Source organism: Peromyscus eremicus, chromosome 9 (genome assembly GCF_949786415.1).
Source record: "Peromyscus eremicus chromosome 9, PerEre_H2_v1, whole genome shotgun sequence".
Classification (NCBI taxonomy): domain Eukaryota; kingdom Metazoa; phylum Chordata; class Mammalia; order Rodentia; family Cricetidae; genus Peromyscus; species Peromyscus eremicus.
In genome coordinates this window covers 98,089,987-98,107,478 of record NC_081425.1, presented here as the reverse complement: position 1 = coordinate 98,107,478, position 17,492 = coordinate 98,089,987, and the positions used below count along the sequence as shown (strand labels likewise).

General features: G+C 38.6%; 1 long non-coding RNA gene across 1 annotated transcript in view; it reads right to left on the bottom strand.

The window, feature by feature from the left end:
* LOC131920156 (uncharacterized) overlaps positions 1-17,492 on the bottom strand; it is a 33,196-nt gene that overhangs the window by 15,522 nt on the left and 182 nt on the right. The window contains exon 2 of the long non-coding RNA XR_009381522.1: positions 11,501-11,638. This is a non-coding gene — a long non-coding RNA (uncharacterized LOC131920156). The remainder of the gene's footprint in view (positions 1-11,500; positions 11,639-17,492) is intronic.

Here is a 17,492-nt window from a genome sequence, read left to right as displayed (position 1 = left end):
GGAGCCTGATGGCATGCAGGCAGGCATGGTGCTGAAGAAATAGTTGAGTGTCCTACATTTTTCAGGCAAGCCAACTGAGATTCACACTGTGTGGTATCCTAAGTATAGGAAGCTTCAAAACCCACCCACACAGTGACATACTTCCTCCAACGAGGCCACACTTGCAAATAGTGTCACTCAATTTGGGGGTCATTTTCTTTCAAACCACCAAAACATCTCAATCTTCTATGACTGACATATGTGATGTCTTCAGTAAGGGAGTCTTACCATCAAGTTCTGGAGGATAACTAAGAGCATTGCAAATATAGTGTAATGTTTAGGGTTCTATGGTCCCCCACTGGCTAATAATTCAAAACAGAGGTAACTGATTTCTAGTACTTGGGTTTTCAGTGCTAGCATTAGATTTTTCTGGAGGATAATTTAAGGTTTCTAAGCACAGACTCAATAGAGATATTATTAGCTACTTTTGTATTGCTGTGACAAAACACATGACAGAAACAACTTACAGAAGGAAGGCTTACTTAGACTCATAATTTCCAAGGGTTATAGCCCATTATACCAGAAACATACAGAGAACTAGCTCAGTCCATAGAGTAGTAGTATAGTGATGGCTGTTTAATGTCATTGCATACCAGAGAACAGAGAGAGTAGAGCTGAAATGAGAGCTAGGCAAAACCAGTACCAACCCACCTCTAATGACCCCTTCCACTAGCTGTCCACCCTATGCATAAATGTTATACAGTCAACCAAAATATAGCTACTGTGGTGGTTTGAATGAAAATGGCTCTCATCAGCTTTTAGGGAGTGGCACTATTAGGAGGTACGGCATTGTTGGAGTCAGTGTGGTCGTGTTGGAAGAAATGTGCTACTGGGGATGAATGTTGAGATTCCAAATGCTTAAATCAGGCCCAATGTCACTCTCTATTCCTGATGGCTGCTAATTCAAATGAAGAAATTCTGGCTCCTTCTTCAGCACCATATCTGTCTATGCAGTACCACGCTTCCTGACATGATGTTAATGGACTAAACCTCTGAACCTGTAAACCAGCCCCATTTAAATGTTTTCCTTTATAAGAGTTGCTGTGGTCATGGTGTCTTTTCACAGCAAATAGAATTCCTAACTGAGACATAAGTTAGTACCAGAAGAGGAGTATTGCTGTAATAGGCCTGACCATGTGGCTTCCTCTTGGCAGAATGTAGACTTTGGGACTTTGGATTAGGAAAGCACTTGAATCCTTTAATTGCAACTTGATAGGCCCTACTTTCAGCAGAGTGACTGGATACACATTAACTCAAAAACATCAGTAGCCCTCCTATATACAAATGACAAAGGGACTAAGAAAGAAATATAGGAAACAGCACCTTTCACAATAGCCTCAAATAATGTAAAGTATCTTGGGTAATTCTAACCATGCAAATGAAAGACTTGTATGACAAAAACTTCAAGCTTTTCAAGAGAGAAATTGAAGAATATGTCAGAATATAGAAAGATCTCCCATGCTTATGGACTGGTAGGATTAACTCAGTAAAAATGGCCATCCTACAAAAAAAGCAATCTATAGATTCAATGCAATCCCCAACAAAATTCCAACACAATTCTTTACAAACTTTGAAAGGACAATTCTCAACTCTACTTGGAAAAACAAACAACCCAGAATAACTAAAACAATTCTGAACAATAAAATAACTGTTGGAGTTATCACCATCCCTGATTTCAAGTTTTACTAAAGAGCTATAGTGAAACAAAACAAACCAGAATTGTGTGGTATTGGTAAAAAACAGACATATCAATCAATGAAATTGAACTGAAGACCCAGACATAAATCCAAACATCTATGGACCTGGGTTTTTGATAAAGAAGTCGTAAATACACACCAGAAAAAACACCATTTTCAAAAAGTGGTGCTGGTCAAACTGTGTATCTGCCTTTTGAAGAATTATATAAATTCATATTTATCACTCTGCACAAAACTCAAATCAAAGTGGATCAAAGACCTCAACATAAACCAGATACACTGAACCTGATAGAAGAGAAATTGAGGGAATAGCCTTGAACTCATTGATTGGCACAGGAGACTTTATGAACTGAACACTGGTAACACAGGCCCTAGGCTCAACAATTAATAAATGGAACCTCATGAAAACTTCTGTAAGGCAAAGGCACCATCATTCAAAGTAGCAGCCTACAGAATGGGAAAAGATTTTTACAAACTCCATATACAATAAAGGACTAGTATCCAAAATATACAAACAACTCATGAAACTAGATATACAAAAACCAAATAATCCAATTAAAAATGAGGTAGAGATCTAAATAGAAATTTCTCAATAGAGGGAACTCAAATGGCTGAGAAACACTTAAATAAATGTTCAACACTCTTAACCATGAGGGAAATGCAAATCAAAATGACTTTGAGGTTCCATCTTACAACTGTCAGCATGGCTAAGATCAATAATACAAGTGACAGCTCCTGCTGTCAATGAGGATGTGGAGTAAGGGGAACACTCCTCCATTGCTTTTGGGAGTGCAAACTTGTATAGCCACTGAGAAATCAATATAGCATTTTCTCATATATTTGAGGAATTGTTCTACTTCAAGATCCAGCTATACCACTCTTAGGCATATACTCAAAAGATGCTTCATTCTACCATAAGGACACTTGCTGAACTATGTTCATCACTGCTCTAGTCATAATCACCAGAAACTGGGAAAAAGCTAGAGTCCCCTAATAGAAGAATGAATAAAGAAAATGTGGTATATTTACAAAATGGAGTATTACTTGGATGTTAAAAAAGTAGCATCATGAAATTTTAGGCAAATGGGTAGAACTAGAGAAAAATCATCATGAGTAAGGTAACCCAGACCCAGAAAGATAAATATGGCATATTTTCACTTCTATGTGGATATTAGCCACTAAATAAATGATAAATTATAATCTGTAGACCCAGGAAGGTTGCAGATAGAGGAAGGAACTAGGGGGGATACATGGATCTCCTAGGATGGGGGAAATAGATTTTATTGATCTACTGAGGGTGGATCAGCATGTGAATCAGAGGATCAGGTGGGTAGGGGAGGGGAGATAGAGATGAAGGAGGGGAAAGACTGCTAAAATTGAGGAGCAAATGAGGGATAGTATGGAATCCTAGTAAAGTGGAAACTCCCTAAAATATATTAAGGAGGTCTCCAAAGAATGGGGGATGAAAAAGTACCAGTGGGCCATCTCTTGTCACCAAATGAGTCTTTCTGTACCAGGACAGGGTTGAATTTAATTGAGTTGTTGACTAAGTGGATCCCATATGAATCCCTAAACAATTCAGACTGTTGCTAAGGCAGCAAGTTACTCTCTGCAATGCCTCTGACTCCAGAGCCCCATTGCTATGGATAACACCCATACACCTTATTGAACATGGGAAAGTCAAGTTGGAACCTCCATGGAGCCTTCACCCTTGTGTTCTAGTATCTTTGGTGTAGAATGTACCTTTCAGAAAACCAAAGAGAAACACCAAACCAGGCACATAATCTTTGACCTACAATATGTTGCTTGCAAGATATTCTAGGGTAATGGTGGCACAGAGCTTATAGGAGTAGCCAACTAATATGTGATTTGACTTAAGGCCCACTCCACTAGAAGGAACCACACCCAAAAAACACTGTTTGTTGTGAGCCATAACCAGCAACCCGATAGCCCAGAGACCTAGAGTAAAACAAAATACTACTGGTGTAAAAAGAAAATTAGTGATAAAATGAATCCTAATGATATTCTGCCATAGTCAGAGATTGGTGCCTTATTCAGTCATCATCAGAAAGGATTCATCCTGCATGAGATTGGAACAAATACAGATACCCACAGCCAGACATTACTCAGAGAGAGTCTTTGGAAGACACAACTCTAAATTAGATGTCTCCATCAAATCCCTTTTCTCAGAACTCAGGGTACCCTGTGGAAGAGGAGGCTGAAAGAATGTAAGAGCCAGAGGGCATGGAGGACACCAAGAGAACAAGACTCTTTAAATCAACTGAGAAATGCTCATATGAACCCGCAGATGCCGAAGCAGAAAGTATAGCACTGACATGGATCATCACCAGGTCCTCTGCATATATATTATAGCCTTCAATTTAGTATTTTTATGGGACTTCTGAGTGTATGAGAAAGTGGCTCTGTGATTCTTGTGCCTGCTCTTTGTGTTCTTTCCCTTTTGTTGGTTTTCCTTGTCCAGCCTGGATGTGATGGTTTTCATTTTACCTTATTACGTTTTATTTTGTCATGTTCCGGTTGTCAATGAGAGATAGAAGGGGAATGGATCTAGAAAAAAAGAGAGGTGGGAAGGGAATTGGGGGAGTAGAGGGAGGGGAAACTGTCATCTAGATATATTGTATGAGAAAATAATCTATTTGTAATAAATGAAAAAAACTCAAAATAATATTTCATTTTTTTTACACTGAGAAACAAAGACTAGTGAGAATGTTTGAACATATGTGCACACGTGCACTGGAACACACATACAGAGGCACATGCACAGGCATATGCACATATGTTGAATTAATAAAAGGAAATGCTAGGGAATGGCTGTGGATTTTATTGGATCCACAAGTTCTAAAGAAAAGGTTGATATACTCTTATATGCAATTTTATCTTCACAAACCTCTGAAAATGCATACCTTATATGAGTATTACTTGCTTTTACTCCACTTTTCATAGTAGACTCGTGAAAGAAGAACTTATTCACAACCTTACATCCTCTACTACCACTCTGAAGCATAAAAGGAAAAAATCCAGCTATGAATATTTTGACAACCAGCAACAACTGTACATGACATTCACTTCATTCCTTATTTAGCATCTCTTTGCACAAAATTTGGTTCTTTGGAACTGTTTTCTGAATTTACTGCTGTTTATGACCTCTGAGTGTCTCAGCTGACTTGTTCGGGGCAAGTCTTCTAGATCTCCCTGCTTTCAGCCTCCCTGGGTAGGAAATCTTCCTTTCATGGAGATTTGATCTCTGACCTCTGGGTCTGAGTCATTTCATTCTGTCCTCCTTATAGTGGAAACCAGACATATGCAGATATATTTCCTGGATAAAGACTCCAAAGTACAAGCTTAACATCTGTAGGCTCTTCACAATAAATGGAAGAAGAACTGAATAAGTGATCATTGTACTTTAAAAAAAAAATAGCCATTTTCGCTGGATGGTGGTGGCACACACCTTTAACCCCAGCACTCTGGAGGCAGAGCCAGGCAAATCTCTGTGAATTCAAGGCCAGCCTGGTCTATAGATTGAGATCCAGGACAGGCACCAAAACTACATAGAGAAATCTTGTCTCAAAAAATCAAAAACAGGCTGGGCGGTGGTGGCGCACGCCTTTAATCCCAGCACTCGGGAGGCAGAGGCAGGTGGATCTCTGTGAGTTTGAGGCCAGCCTGGGCTACCAAGTGAGTTCCAGGAAAAGGCACAAAGCTACACAGAGAAACCCTGTCTCAAAAAACCAAAAAAAAAAAAAAAAAAAAATCAAAAACAAACAAACAAAAAACAGCCAATTTCAAATTATATTGGACTCTGTTGGATGTTGACTTCAAAGTCCCAATCTGACATCTTTGAAAATATTCTTCCTTGGTAGCACATTTCCATATTTGTATCAAAAATTTGATATTTAGCCTCAATGACAAATTATTCAGTATCAACTTTGGGGAAATCATGGGTGATCAAGATGGAAAGTGTTGTGTAGTATTTTTTTAAATACCAATAGCTATGTGGTAGAAATGCATTGATCTATTTCTTCTCCTAGTGCTAAAGTCTTTACTCTGAGGACCATTTCAAAAAAAGATCTAGAAACCCATTTTCTTTAGACTCCTTCCTGGAGCAGTCACATTCTTCCCAGGCTGCCTTGCTGCTCTGTAGGAGGATCTCTAGACATTCAACAGGGCTGTCCCTGCCTGAGTTCTCCTTGCTGATACTGAAATGTGCAAAGTTCATAGTTTGATACACTTTCAGGGAAAAAATTAAAATAGAGTAATAAGAACATTTTGTGGCTATTAGACAAAATGTATGACAGTATAGCTGCTTTTTCTATAACCTTGCTGTGGTTAACAAGGAAGACACAGAAGTAGATGTCAAAATGGAGAAATGAGACTCAACATGTGAGAAGGATGTGCACACAGGAGATGGGATTCAAATTCATTATGTTCTAGATTGGAAAACATTAATCATTCATCTTTAGAACCTTTGGATTTTCATTTTTCAGTTTTTTTTCTCTCTCAATAAACTCTTGTCACAAAAGCCAGTCCCAGACCGAAACATGCAGGAGACTCAGAGGGAGATTTGGTTCTTGGAAACAGTAGCATTATACGTGTGTGCTTTGTGTCTGTGTTCATCCTATTTGTGGTTCAGAATAAGAACAGGATGACTTTGTTCTTGATATTCAAGCCACTTAGGCCCTGGGAGCTCTGAAGATAAGACTTTGTATGACATTGGAAACATTTTTTGGCTTTATTATTTTTTGCTTCTATCCATAGGGGAAAAATTATTTTTCCTGACATATATTGCAAATTTAGTTGATAACAGCCTATTGGGGAAAAAAACACAACCAACCAACCAAACAAGCAAAAAAACAAACAAAACTGTAAAAACAAAAATGAGCCACATAGGGCTGGATCATTAAAACAAACAAACAAACAAGCAAGCAAACAAACAAACAAACTAATAAGTCAGCAGGAAGATCAACTCTTGAAGGTCCTCAATGTGGCTTTCTGAATTTAATGATGGTGCTTTTCTCTAGGCAGTTAGTTTTCGGGACATTCATTGTTTTTCTTTCTCTTGCATCAGGTTGGTAAATCAGCCTCCTCTGACTTTGATTAATAATCCTTCAAGAGATTATGTAAGGCTCAACCTTCCTAATTCTGCAACCCTTTAATACAGTTCCTCATGTTTTGGTGACCCATAATCATAAAATTATTTCATTGTAGCTGAAGTTTTCTCCAGTCCTGCCTGGCCCATGGTCAGGACAAATCTCTCTCACCCACCAGTCCCACAGCCACTCAGACATAGCCGAGTAAACACACAGAGGCGTATATTGCTTACAAACTGTATGGTCGTGGCAGGCTTCTTGTTATCTAGTTCTTCTATCTTAAATTAACCCATTTCTATAAATCTATACCTTGCCACATGGCTGGTGGCTTACTAGTATCTTACATGTTGGTACTCATGGCGACAGCTGGCAGCGTCTCTTTTATTTAGACTTCCTGTTCCCGGAATTCTCTTCTCTGTCCCGCCTATACTTACTACCTGGCTAATGGCCAATCAGCATTTTATTTATACAGTGCGATATCCACAGCATTTCATTGCTACTTCAAAGCTCTAATTTTGTTACTCTTATGAATCATAATGTAAATATCTGTGTTTTCCAATGGTCTTAGGTAACCACTGTAAAAGGGTCAATCGACTCCTAAAGAAGTTTTGATGCACAAGTGGAGAGTCACTGAACTAGTGGAAGTGGACAATGTAAAGAAAATCCTCATGCACATTGAGAAATCAAACTCTTGTCCAAGTCCCAGAGTTGCACAAGAGTGGCACTCTGGATGACTGGTGGTGAGGAGTACAACTCAGGGTTCAGGGACACTATTTTTTTTGTTGTTGTTTTTTTTTGTTTTTCGAGACAGGGTTTCTCTGTGTAGCTTTGCGCCTTTCCTGGAACTCACTTGGTAGCCCAGGCTGGCCTCGAACTCACAGAGATCCGCCTGGCTCTGCCTCCCGAGTGCTGGGATTAAAGGCGTGCGCCACCACCACCTGGCTCAGGGACACTATTTTGGATAGAACTTCTGGTATAAAGAATGTATAAGGTACCACAGATACCAGCTTCTTATTTATCACATGTTAGGGTGGGTCAAGTTCAAATGTAAATAACATTTTTTAAATAAAAACATTAGCCAGCCGGGCGGTGGTGGCGCACGCCTTTAATCCCAGCACTAGGGAGGCAAAGCCAGGTGGATCTTTGTGAGTTCAGGGCCAGCCTGGTCTACAGACTGAGATCCAGGAAAGGCACAAAGCTACACAGAGAAACCTTGTCTCGAAAAACCAAAAAAAAAAAAAAAAAAAAAAAAATTAGCCAGTTAAACTTTAGCTTGTGCCAATTACTAAACTCCTGTAATTCTGTATTTAACAACTATTTCTGAAGGGGGTCACATAATTGAATGCAGAACCCAAGGATAAATTAGAAATTTTAAAGTGAGAAAGGGCAATGAAATCTTTATTTCCAGGGCCTCTCTCACATGTCATGGCATGTTCTTGGACATTTATGTAAATGATCAAAGTAATCCTGCATAGATCCATCAAAGTCATGTGATTTGGTATAGTTAATATTTCATAAATATAGGAACCACAGAAGAATGTCATTCTAGAGCCAGATCATCACTTCTAAATCTAAGAAAAATCCAGGTTTTACTTCTTTTTGACTCCAAATTGCATTTTGCCCCTCTCTAAGCTGCAACTGATAAACTTTCCATCACATGAAAATCAATAGACTGTATTGCTGTCTAGAGACAAGTGATTAGTCTTAGGATCATCATCCTGTGTGCTTTAGAACAAGCCATGATAATGGCAATCAAACATACACCGGGGGATGAACTTGAGTCAATGGGGATTATTGAGAATGTATTACCTTCTGGATGGATGCAAGAGTCCATCACTTTTTAATGTCTGATAGACCCGAATGAAACGGCTTTTATCCCCTGAGACCTACTGTTAACTCTCCAGCTCCACCTCTAACTTTCAGTCTTGATTAGTAGAGCATGACTGCAAGACCTATCCCATTGGCCTTCTTTCTCACTCCCTGTGTACTACCTTGCTCTTCTCTGTTAAAGTATTTAATACTGGGCTAGATTAAATGGTTCAGTCCACATAGCACTTGCTATGGAAGCATGAGGGCCAGGATTTGGATGCCCAGTATTCAAATAAAAAGTCCAGGCTGCCCACCTCTAATCCCAAGGCTGCAGAGACAGAGACAGGATCCTTGAAGCAAGCTGGCTGGCTAGACTAGCTAAATCTGTGAGCTGTGGCTTCAGTGAATGACCCTGCCACAGTAAATGATGATGAGCATGATTGAGGAAGACACCCAAGGTCAACCTCTGCACACAGATGCATCCTCATATGTGTGTGCTCACGCATATGCCAAGATGCAACAAGCATGCATAATATAATACAGACACACACAAAAGAGAAATTCTTTATGCCTTTGTCCTTATTAGCTTCCTCCTACAATACAATTTCTAAATGTGTGTGCCAAGTAGTTATTCAAATACTCCTTTGTAGCTATAGCTTTAATATGCAGGCCTTCATCAACCTTTGGGGGTAAATTAGAGACTAATACTCACTGACATTGTCTTTCGAGTCATACATGTCCCCAAGAAATATTTCATATGGAAAAGTCCACTTTTCTGTTACTTGCTCACTGAAATATTTGTAGGAATCTCTCCTCTCTGTATTAGAAAGTCCTTGTCTCTGTAGTGCATAGTTCAAATGACCCAACCAGATGACTCTGATAGATAGTAATTAGCTAATGAACATTGATGTAGTGTGAAATTTCTAATAAATAACAGTACTCAAAGAATTTTTGCATTACATTTTGTGAAAGACATTAGTTAAAAGGAAAGTAAAAAAGAAAAATCATTATTCTATTGTGCTAAGTACTAAATATACAACAGCATATGAATTTGTTATCCAATACCAAATGATCAGTTCTGAAAACATACGTAAGAATATACACTGACCAGACTGTATTTAGCAATATATACATATGTACAAATACATACATGCATGTCACAAAAATTAATTAAAAAAGAGGCCAAGAATTTTAAATGAGCAAGGGGTATATGAGAAGATTTGGAGGGGGGAAATGGAAGAAAGAATTTGTATTCTAATCTCAAAAATAAAAGTTTAATATAAACCATCTGCCTTTCACAATCTACAGGTATTATCATGTACATTATGAACTACATACAAAAGTTTAGACAAAAAAAAATACGTATTTGAAAACAAATATGAGTAGAGTCCCAAAGCAAACCCTCCCCTTATGGGAGGTCTTACACATCTGAGTTGTGGCTGCACTGTATAGTAGAAATTTGTCTGTTGTTGGGCATCTTCATTATGTGGTTTTCAGAGAATGGCCACGATTAGCTACATGTGGCTAGGGAATCCTTAAACTGTAGCTAGTGAGAGTGGGACAGTAAATTTTAAACTTACTTTAACTTTAATTGATTTCAACTTAAATAGTCAAGGAGGCTGTAATGTAGCTCAGGGGCAAAGCACTTGTCTAGCCTATGCAGCACTCTGAGTTCAACTCCTAACATTGAAAATAATTAAATCAAATAAAAGGAGGTTGTGAAATAAACTTCTTCAAACTTAATCAAAAGTGATTTTAAACAACACATCTCTAGACAAAGTAAAGTTCCACTAAGGATATATAGCCTGCAGAAGCACATTGCCTTTGACCTTGACCTACAGCACTCATTTTACCTGGAAGCACTCTCCTAACTTAACTCACTGTAGCTAGAGTTTTCCTTCCTGGCCCACGGTCAGGGCAAATCTCTCTCACCTGCCAGTCCCACAGCCGCTCAGACCCGACCAAACAGAGACTTATATTGGTTACAAACTGTATGGCCGTGGCAGGATTCTTGCTAACTGTTCTTACTTCTTAAATTAATCCATTTCTATAAATCTATACTTTGCCACATGGCACGTGGCTTACCGGCATCTTCACATGCTGTTTGTCATCTTGGCGGCTGGCAGTGTCTCTCTGACTCAACCTTTCATTTCCCAACTTTATTCTCCTCCTTGTCCCGCCTATACTTCCTGCCTGGCCACTGGCCAATCCGTGATTTATTTATTGACCAATCAGCAACACACTTGACATACAGACCATCCCACAGCAACCCACTTATAAAGAGATTAATGATACACTTTCTCTATGTGAACTCTAGTAAGATTCGTCTTCTTAGTTAACCCTGTCTATCCCAGTTCATTGTACTTTTGCTAGTCTACTCTATCTATGTTGGTGCTTATTTGTACTGGCTCTACTGGTGTGGTCTCAGACGTTGATTCATTGGATCCAGGTGTTGGCTCTCTGATTGCCTCTCTCCAGACTCCCTGAGGATGTCCTCAGTCCAGCCCACCTCACTCCACACTGTTATTAGCATACTATCCTCAGATCCTCTCAATCTTCAGAAATTCATCCTGCAACAATTAAAGTTTTGTCATGAGATGTGAATTGCATTTTGAGCTTGTTACACTTTTTCCAAGCACTCTCTAGATAGTAATTTAAAAGGCAGCCTCATCTCCTAGTCTCATCATAGCTATTGTTTAAGACCAATGTGTTCTTTTAATCAGCAGGGTAAACCCTCTCCTGAAAGATGCTTCTCTGTCTAATATTAGATTAAAAAATCCTACTGGATTGTTCCTCACATCTCTGGAGTATAATGGTGCTTAATATGCAAAGATTATTTGAGAATACCTTGAAAAAAGTTGTAGTGCTGCTCTCAAGTTTCAGCAGGGCAGCTGCTTAGGCTATGTGGGAAGTTCTTTCAGTTTGCCACTGCTTCAAAGAAGGCCTTAGAGTGCACGTCACTTGCACTGGAGATCTGGGACCTTTCTGTAAGAGATGAATTACAGAAGCATTTAATAAGCTGTGTTTTGTTTTCTAAAGTCACATGACCACTGTACAAATAACTTGTTTTATTGCTGTTGCACATGAATCATACACATGCATACCCCCAGAAAGTCATCCAGAAACTGCAAACACAGCCAACTAGATCATGACCACTATATTCAGCTTTGGGCCTTGTATTGCTTTCTTTTTCATTACTGTGACCAAATATATAACAAAAAGCAACAAAAGGAAGGGAGAGTTTATTTGGCTGTCACTTCACCTGATACAGCCCACCTTGGCAGGGAAGCCATAGCAGCAAGAGGTTGAGTCATCTGTTCACGTCATTCTTAGGAAGTGAAAGAGATGAATGCTGAAGAATGAACCTAATCAGTCTTATCAATAAAAACCAGGATTCAGTATTGGGGTAATAACTGAAAGATCAGAGAAGCAAAGGAGCAGCCACCAGTGACTTTTTACCTCTCTGGGTCCTCTGACCGAATGGGTCAAGATTCTGTTCCCACTTACCTTATGTTACTGTCTCCATCTCCCGATTGTGCTGTGATTAAAGGTGTAAGCCCCTCAAGTGCTAGAATTAAAGATGTGAGCCTCGCAAGCACTGAGATCAAAGATATGAGCCTCCCAAGTGCTGGGATCAAAGGTGTGAGCTTCCCAAGTGGTAGGATTAAAGGTGTGATGCCATCACTGCCTGGCCTTTATGGCTACTAGCTCTGCCCTCTGATCTCCAGGCAAGCTTTATTTGTTAGAGGACAAACAAAATATCACACAACAGAATGCTGGTATTCACCTCACTTTTTTTCCTTCTTTTCAGTCTAGGATAGCAACTTAGGGAATGGTGCAGCCCACATTTAGAATGGCTCTTCCCACCTCAATTAACCTAATCTAGAAAGTTTGTTTCCATGGTGATTCTACATCCCATTAGTTGACAATCAAGATAACGATCACAGAACTCTATCTGAAAAGCGGTTGGAGACATCAATGCTGAAGTTCACAAATTATATTTCTCCAATAACATAAATTAGGTCATTTATAGGAAATAAAACCCCAGCAAAAATATTTAAAAATTAATATTCAACAATAAAGGGTTTACTGGGCAGAGTCATGTCCCCAGTTTTATCTTTGGATAGAACAATAAAAATACCATCATATTATAAAGTAGAATAAAATAATCATAGTTTAATGAGTAAGATGAATTAAACATAAATGGAAAAAATTTATTAGAAAGTAACACTAAGAATAGAATTGAAACTATTGATCCATTAAATTCTCTGGTGTGGTTCTGCATTCAGTCTGTTGTGGTGTTATCTTGATTGAAATATATGGAGCACCCAGTATATGTATTTACAAAATGAAATACTTAGCACATTTTCCAGCTGACTGTCACTGTTATTTTACTACACAAAATTTACAAGAAGTTTCAAAGTTAATTTCAACATAGAATCTGATATATAAGGTATTTAAATTTTATAGCATTACATTAAAATCTATTGGTCTAAAATGTAAAAAATAATTGATTCTTTAAATAAACAAATAACATAAGGACATGCTTAATTTAAATAATATTGAGAACAAGAAGCATTTGCAATTTATAAGAAGATGGCATGTAATGTCTGAAATTTTATTTTTATGATGAAATGAATAGCAATTCTAGAATATATAAATTGCTATTGTTGATTAAAATCTCAAACATAATGCAAGGAATCATGAAGTCGGCCTGGCCTAGCTGCCTTGAGAGCCATGTGTCAGAGGTTTTTCAGGTTACAGTCCATGGCTCCTGGGGCACAATGTGCCTTTCAGTTCCTGAGAGACCAAGGCACTCCCTTGGTCAGTGAAGTGCTGAGGCCGCTTTCTGTTTCTCTGTATTTTCCCTTAAGTCAAGGAAATATGAAAGCTTTACAGGACATTTGGTCTTAGACATTACTCTGTTTACCCTGCAAACATCTTTGTATCCTGGCAATAGTTACTATATACTGTTTCTGATAAGGGTATAAAAAAATCTGATTTCTCTCAATAAAATTGTCACAGTCTCAGTCTTGTTGTGGCCCCTTCAACCAGCCTGGTTTAATTCCTCGCTGCCGTAGCAGGTGATCTGGCCCAGTAAGAAAGTACAGGTGCTTGCAACATAAGCCTAACAGCCTATAAACTAAAGGAATTTGAAAAAAAAATTCTAATCAATGGTAATTTTGCCCAAGGTGTTTTAAGAGAGTTTCTATAAAATTGCTGTAGCAAATAATTGTCATGGTATTTAACAATTTCCAGATTTCACCAAGTTTTTATTTTTATTTATTTATTTATTTGTTTGTTTGTTTGTTTTGTCATGCCTATTATTAGCCTCTCACAGATTGCCTGTGTCTGAGAGCACCTACCCCACTCAGGCCCATTGGTATGGCAGGACTATCTTTTTGTTTTTGTTTTTTTTTTGTTTTTGTTTTTGTTTTGTTTTTTTTGTTTTTTCGAGACAGGGTTTCTCTGTGTAGCTTTGCGCCTTTCCTGGATCTCGCTCTGTAGACCAGGCTGGCCTCGAACTCACAAAGATCCGCCTGCCTCTGCCTCCCGAGTGCTGGGACTAAAGGTGTGCGCCACCACTGCCCGGCTAGCAGGACTATCTTTATCTGATAACACCTACTTCACCCAGGACTATCTGTAGGGCAGGACTGCATGTGTCTGAGGGCACCTGCTCTACTGAGGACCACCTGCATGGCATAATTGCATGTGCCCAAGATCATTTGCTGCACTCAGGAGCATCTGTAGGGCAGGACTCCCTGTTTGAAAGCACCTTGTCTACCCAGGACCATTCATAGGAAAGGACTGCCTGAGGCTGACAGCACTTGCTCCACCCAACCAGTACATAGTCCCAGAAAGAAGTTCCTTCCTGTTTGGGTCCAGCACAGATCATGTTTTCCAGGCAAGAAGAGAATAGAAATATTCCAGAAATGTTGTAGATATAAATTATTATTATAGTGTTGTCCAAATTCTGACTAAAATACATGTGAACAGAACACATTTTAAATGATGTTTGACAAAGGCATATTAAATGAACATGAGTCAATCTTCAAAATAATGTATATCAGATACAAATAATTTAGCTACATTAGAATCTGACAGGAATTGCAAAAACTTTTCAACAATTTTTAGTAGACATAATACGTGTCTAAAATGATAAATACTCATCAAACAAGAGTCAATGCATTTTCTAGAGCACATGGATGTGGCAGTGAGGCAGGGTTTCCAGGATCAGTGTCTGTCCTGTTACTACTGATGCATAACACCATCAAAGATTGCCCATGTGAGACCCAAACATTTTGCAGTTTCTGTGCACAAGGGACAGCAAATTTTTCTTATCCACATTCCATGATATCTCAGAATCCTGGGAAAATCTGAGTTTTAGTCTGTCCAGGCAGCAAAAAAGGAAAATGCTGTAAGTTGCTGGTTTATCAACAAGTGACTGTAATATTTTGTATAGAAGTCTAAGATCAGGCTATCAGCATAGTTGCATCTTAAGGAGTATCTTCTAACAGATTAGAAACTGTTGAATGCTCTTCACATTCTCACCTGGCAGGAGAGAGCTACCAGTGGCCTCTTTTTATTTTTATAAGGACACTAATTCTGACAGTGACAGCTCTACCCTTCTCATCTACTTGATTCTCCAAAGAGCCACCACATCCAAATGTTATCACCTTGGAAGTTAGGATTTCAGTGTATAAATTTGGGGAAGCTGTGTGCATATAGTTCATAATACATTAAATGCCTCAGAATCATCCATATGCTTGGGGAGCCTAAGATGGGAAGGCTGAAAGGCTGGCTTTGCTTCAGATTGTATACAACTATAGCAAGCATTCTGATAGTCCTGTGTTTCTGCAGTATGATGCTTGGATATAAGAATGGCAATTCTAAGAGAAAACCTTTCAAGACAGAAATTTCAGATGATGATGATGTGCCTCAGAACATAGAATACCAGCAAATCTATCAAATTCTACTGGCTATATGTCTATTATTGAGATTTTGACTAACTGTCCATAATAACAACTGATGTGAAATCTAAGACTAGACTCATTAAATAGGACAAAGTGGATGACTATATTTACTATAGTGTAACATTGACAATGGAGGTAAAATGTCATACCATTATGTATTAAAATATTTATTGAAATATGTAATGTAAAATTTTTTCTCTAATTTTTCAAGTCAAGAGTTCAAAAATGAGATTTATAGTTCTTTATGCTTTATTTTGATTTTGAATAACATTTACAATTTAGACATGTTGGGTTTGCTGTGATGTTTTGACACTTCATATAATACTGACAAAGTCAGTATAATTAGTATTCATTTCTAAATTTTTTATGTTTGGGTACCTCATGCTTCTCTTTACAAAATCTTCATAAAATGTATAATGATCATGTTAACTACAGTCATCTAATCACCCGTATGAGCTGAGAGACACCATAAATTATTCCTTCTGACAAACTGCCTCATTTACCTATTTTTCAGCTGTCATTTCCCATACCCTTCCTCTCTTCCTTTCTGAACCTCTGAAACTCACCATGTCACACTCAGGTCTGTGTTTCTTAGCTCCCATCTGTGAAGCAGAACACTTACTATCTCTGTCCACATTAGCTTCCTTCCTTTATAACAAGCTCCTCCTGTGAGTCTTACATTTTTTTGTGTAGATTCATGGTGGCAATTGTCTTTTTTTTTCTGTTGGTGGTGGGGCTCTTTGGGAGGTTATGGAACCTGTAGGAGGTTCAGTCTTGCTGGAGGAGAGACGTCAGTTAGAGTCGGCATTGAGGTGCTATAGCCTCTCTCCGTGTCCCGTTCTCTGTCTCTGATCCTATGAAGATGAAGGTGTGCTCAATTTAGCTTTTTCTGCTCCTGTCACCATGCATGACCTGCCCACCGTGATAGACCCCCTGGAACTGTAAGCTAAAATAAACCCTTTCTTCTTGATGTTGCTTTTGGTTGGGTATTTTATCATATCAACAGAAAAGTAACTAATACAATCTATACCTAATCCACCAACTTCATAGCAAATTTCTCAAGTTACTGATAAAAAAAATAATATCAACTTTGGTTTTCTTTACACTAGGTGGTTTTATATTGTTGCTCCAACAGAACTTTCGTGGGTGTTTTTCTTTTTTTCTTCCAAAGAAAGAATCACCACTGCTTAAGGCATCCATGCCTTATAGTTCTAGTTTATTATGGAGCACAAATGGGAAAGTGCTCACTATGACTTTAACAGAAAATTAGTAAATGTTTTGATTTCCTCATTATGTCTGTTAATCAGCTCATTAAGCTACAAAGTCATTGGATTAGCAAATATAACATCACTTACTCTAATCTATAGATTCATTTTATTTCAGTTTTTGCAATGCTGGAGATTGAACATTGGGCTTTGTACATGCTAGACAAATGTTCATGCTCTATCATTGAGCTACACTCTTACTTCTAATCTGATTTTTTTTCTTTTTTTTATTAAGGAATTTTTTATACATTTTACATACCAATCACAGATCCCCTGCTTCTTCCCTCCTCCCACCCCTCCAGCCTTCCCCCACAACCCACCCCCTTTTTCCTCTTCCAACAAGGTAAGGCCTCCCATGGGGAGTCAACAGAGCCTGGTACATTCAGTAAAGGCAGGTCCAAGCCCCTCCCCCATGTATCAAGGCTGTGCAAGGTGTCCCTCATAGGTAGTGGGCTCAAAAAAGCCAGCTCATGAACCAGGATGGATCCTGATCCTACTGCCAAGGGACCCCTTAAACAGATCAAGCTACACAACTGTCTTGCTTATGCAGAGGGCCTAATCCAGTCCCATGGTCCACAACTGTTGGTCTAAAGTTCATGA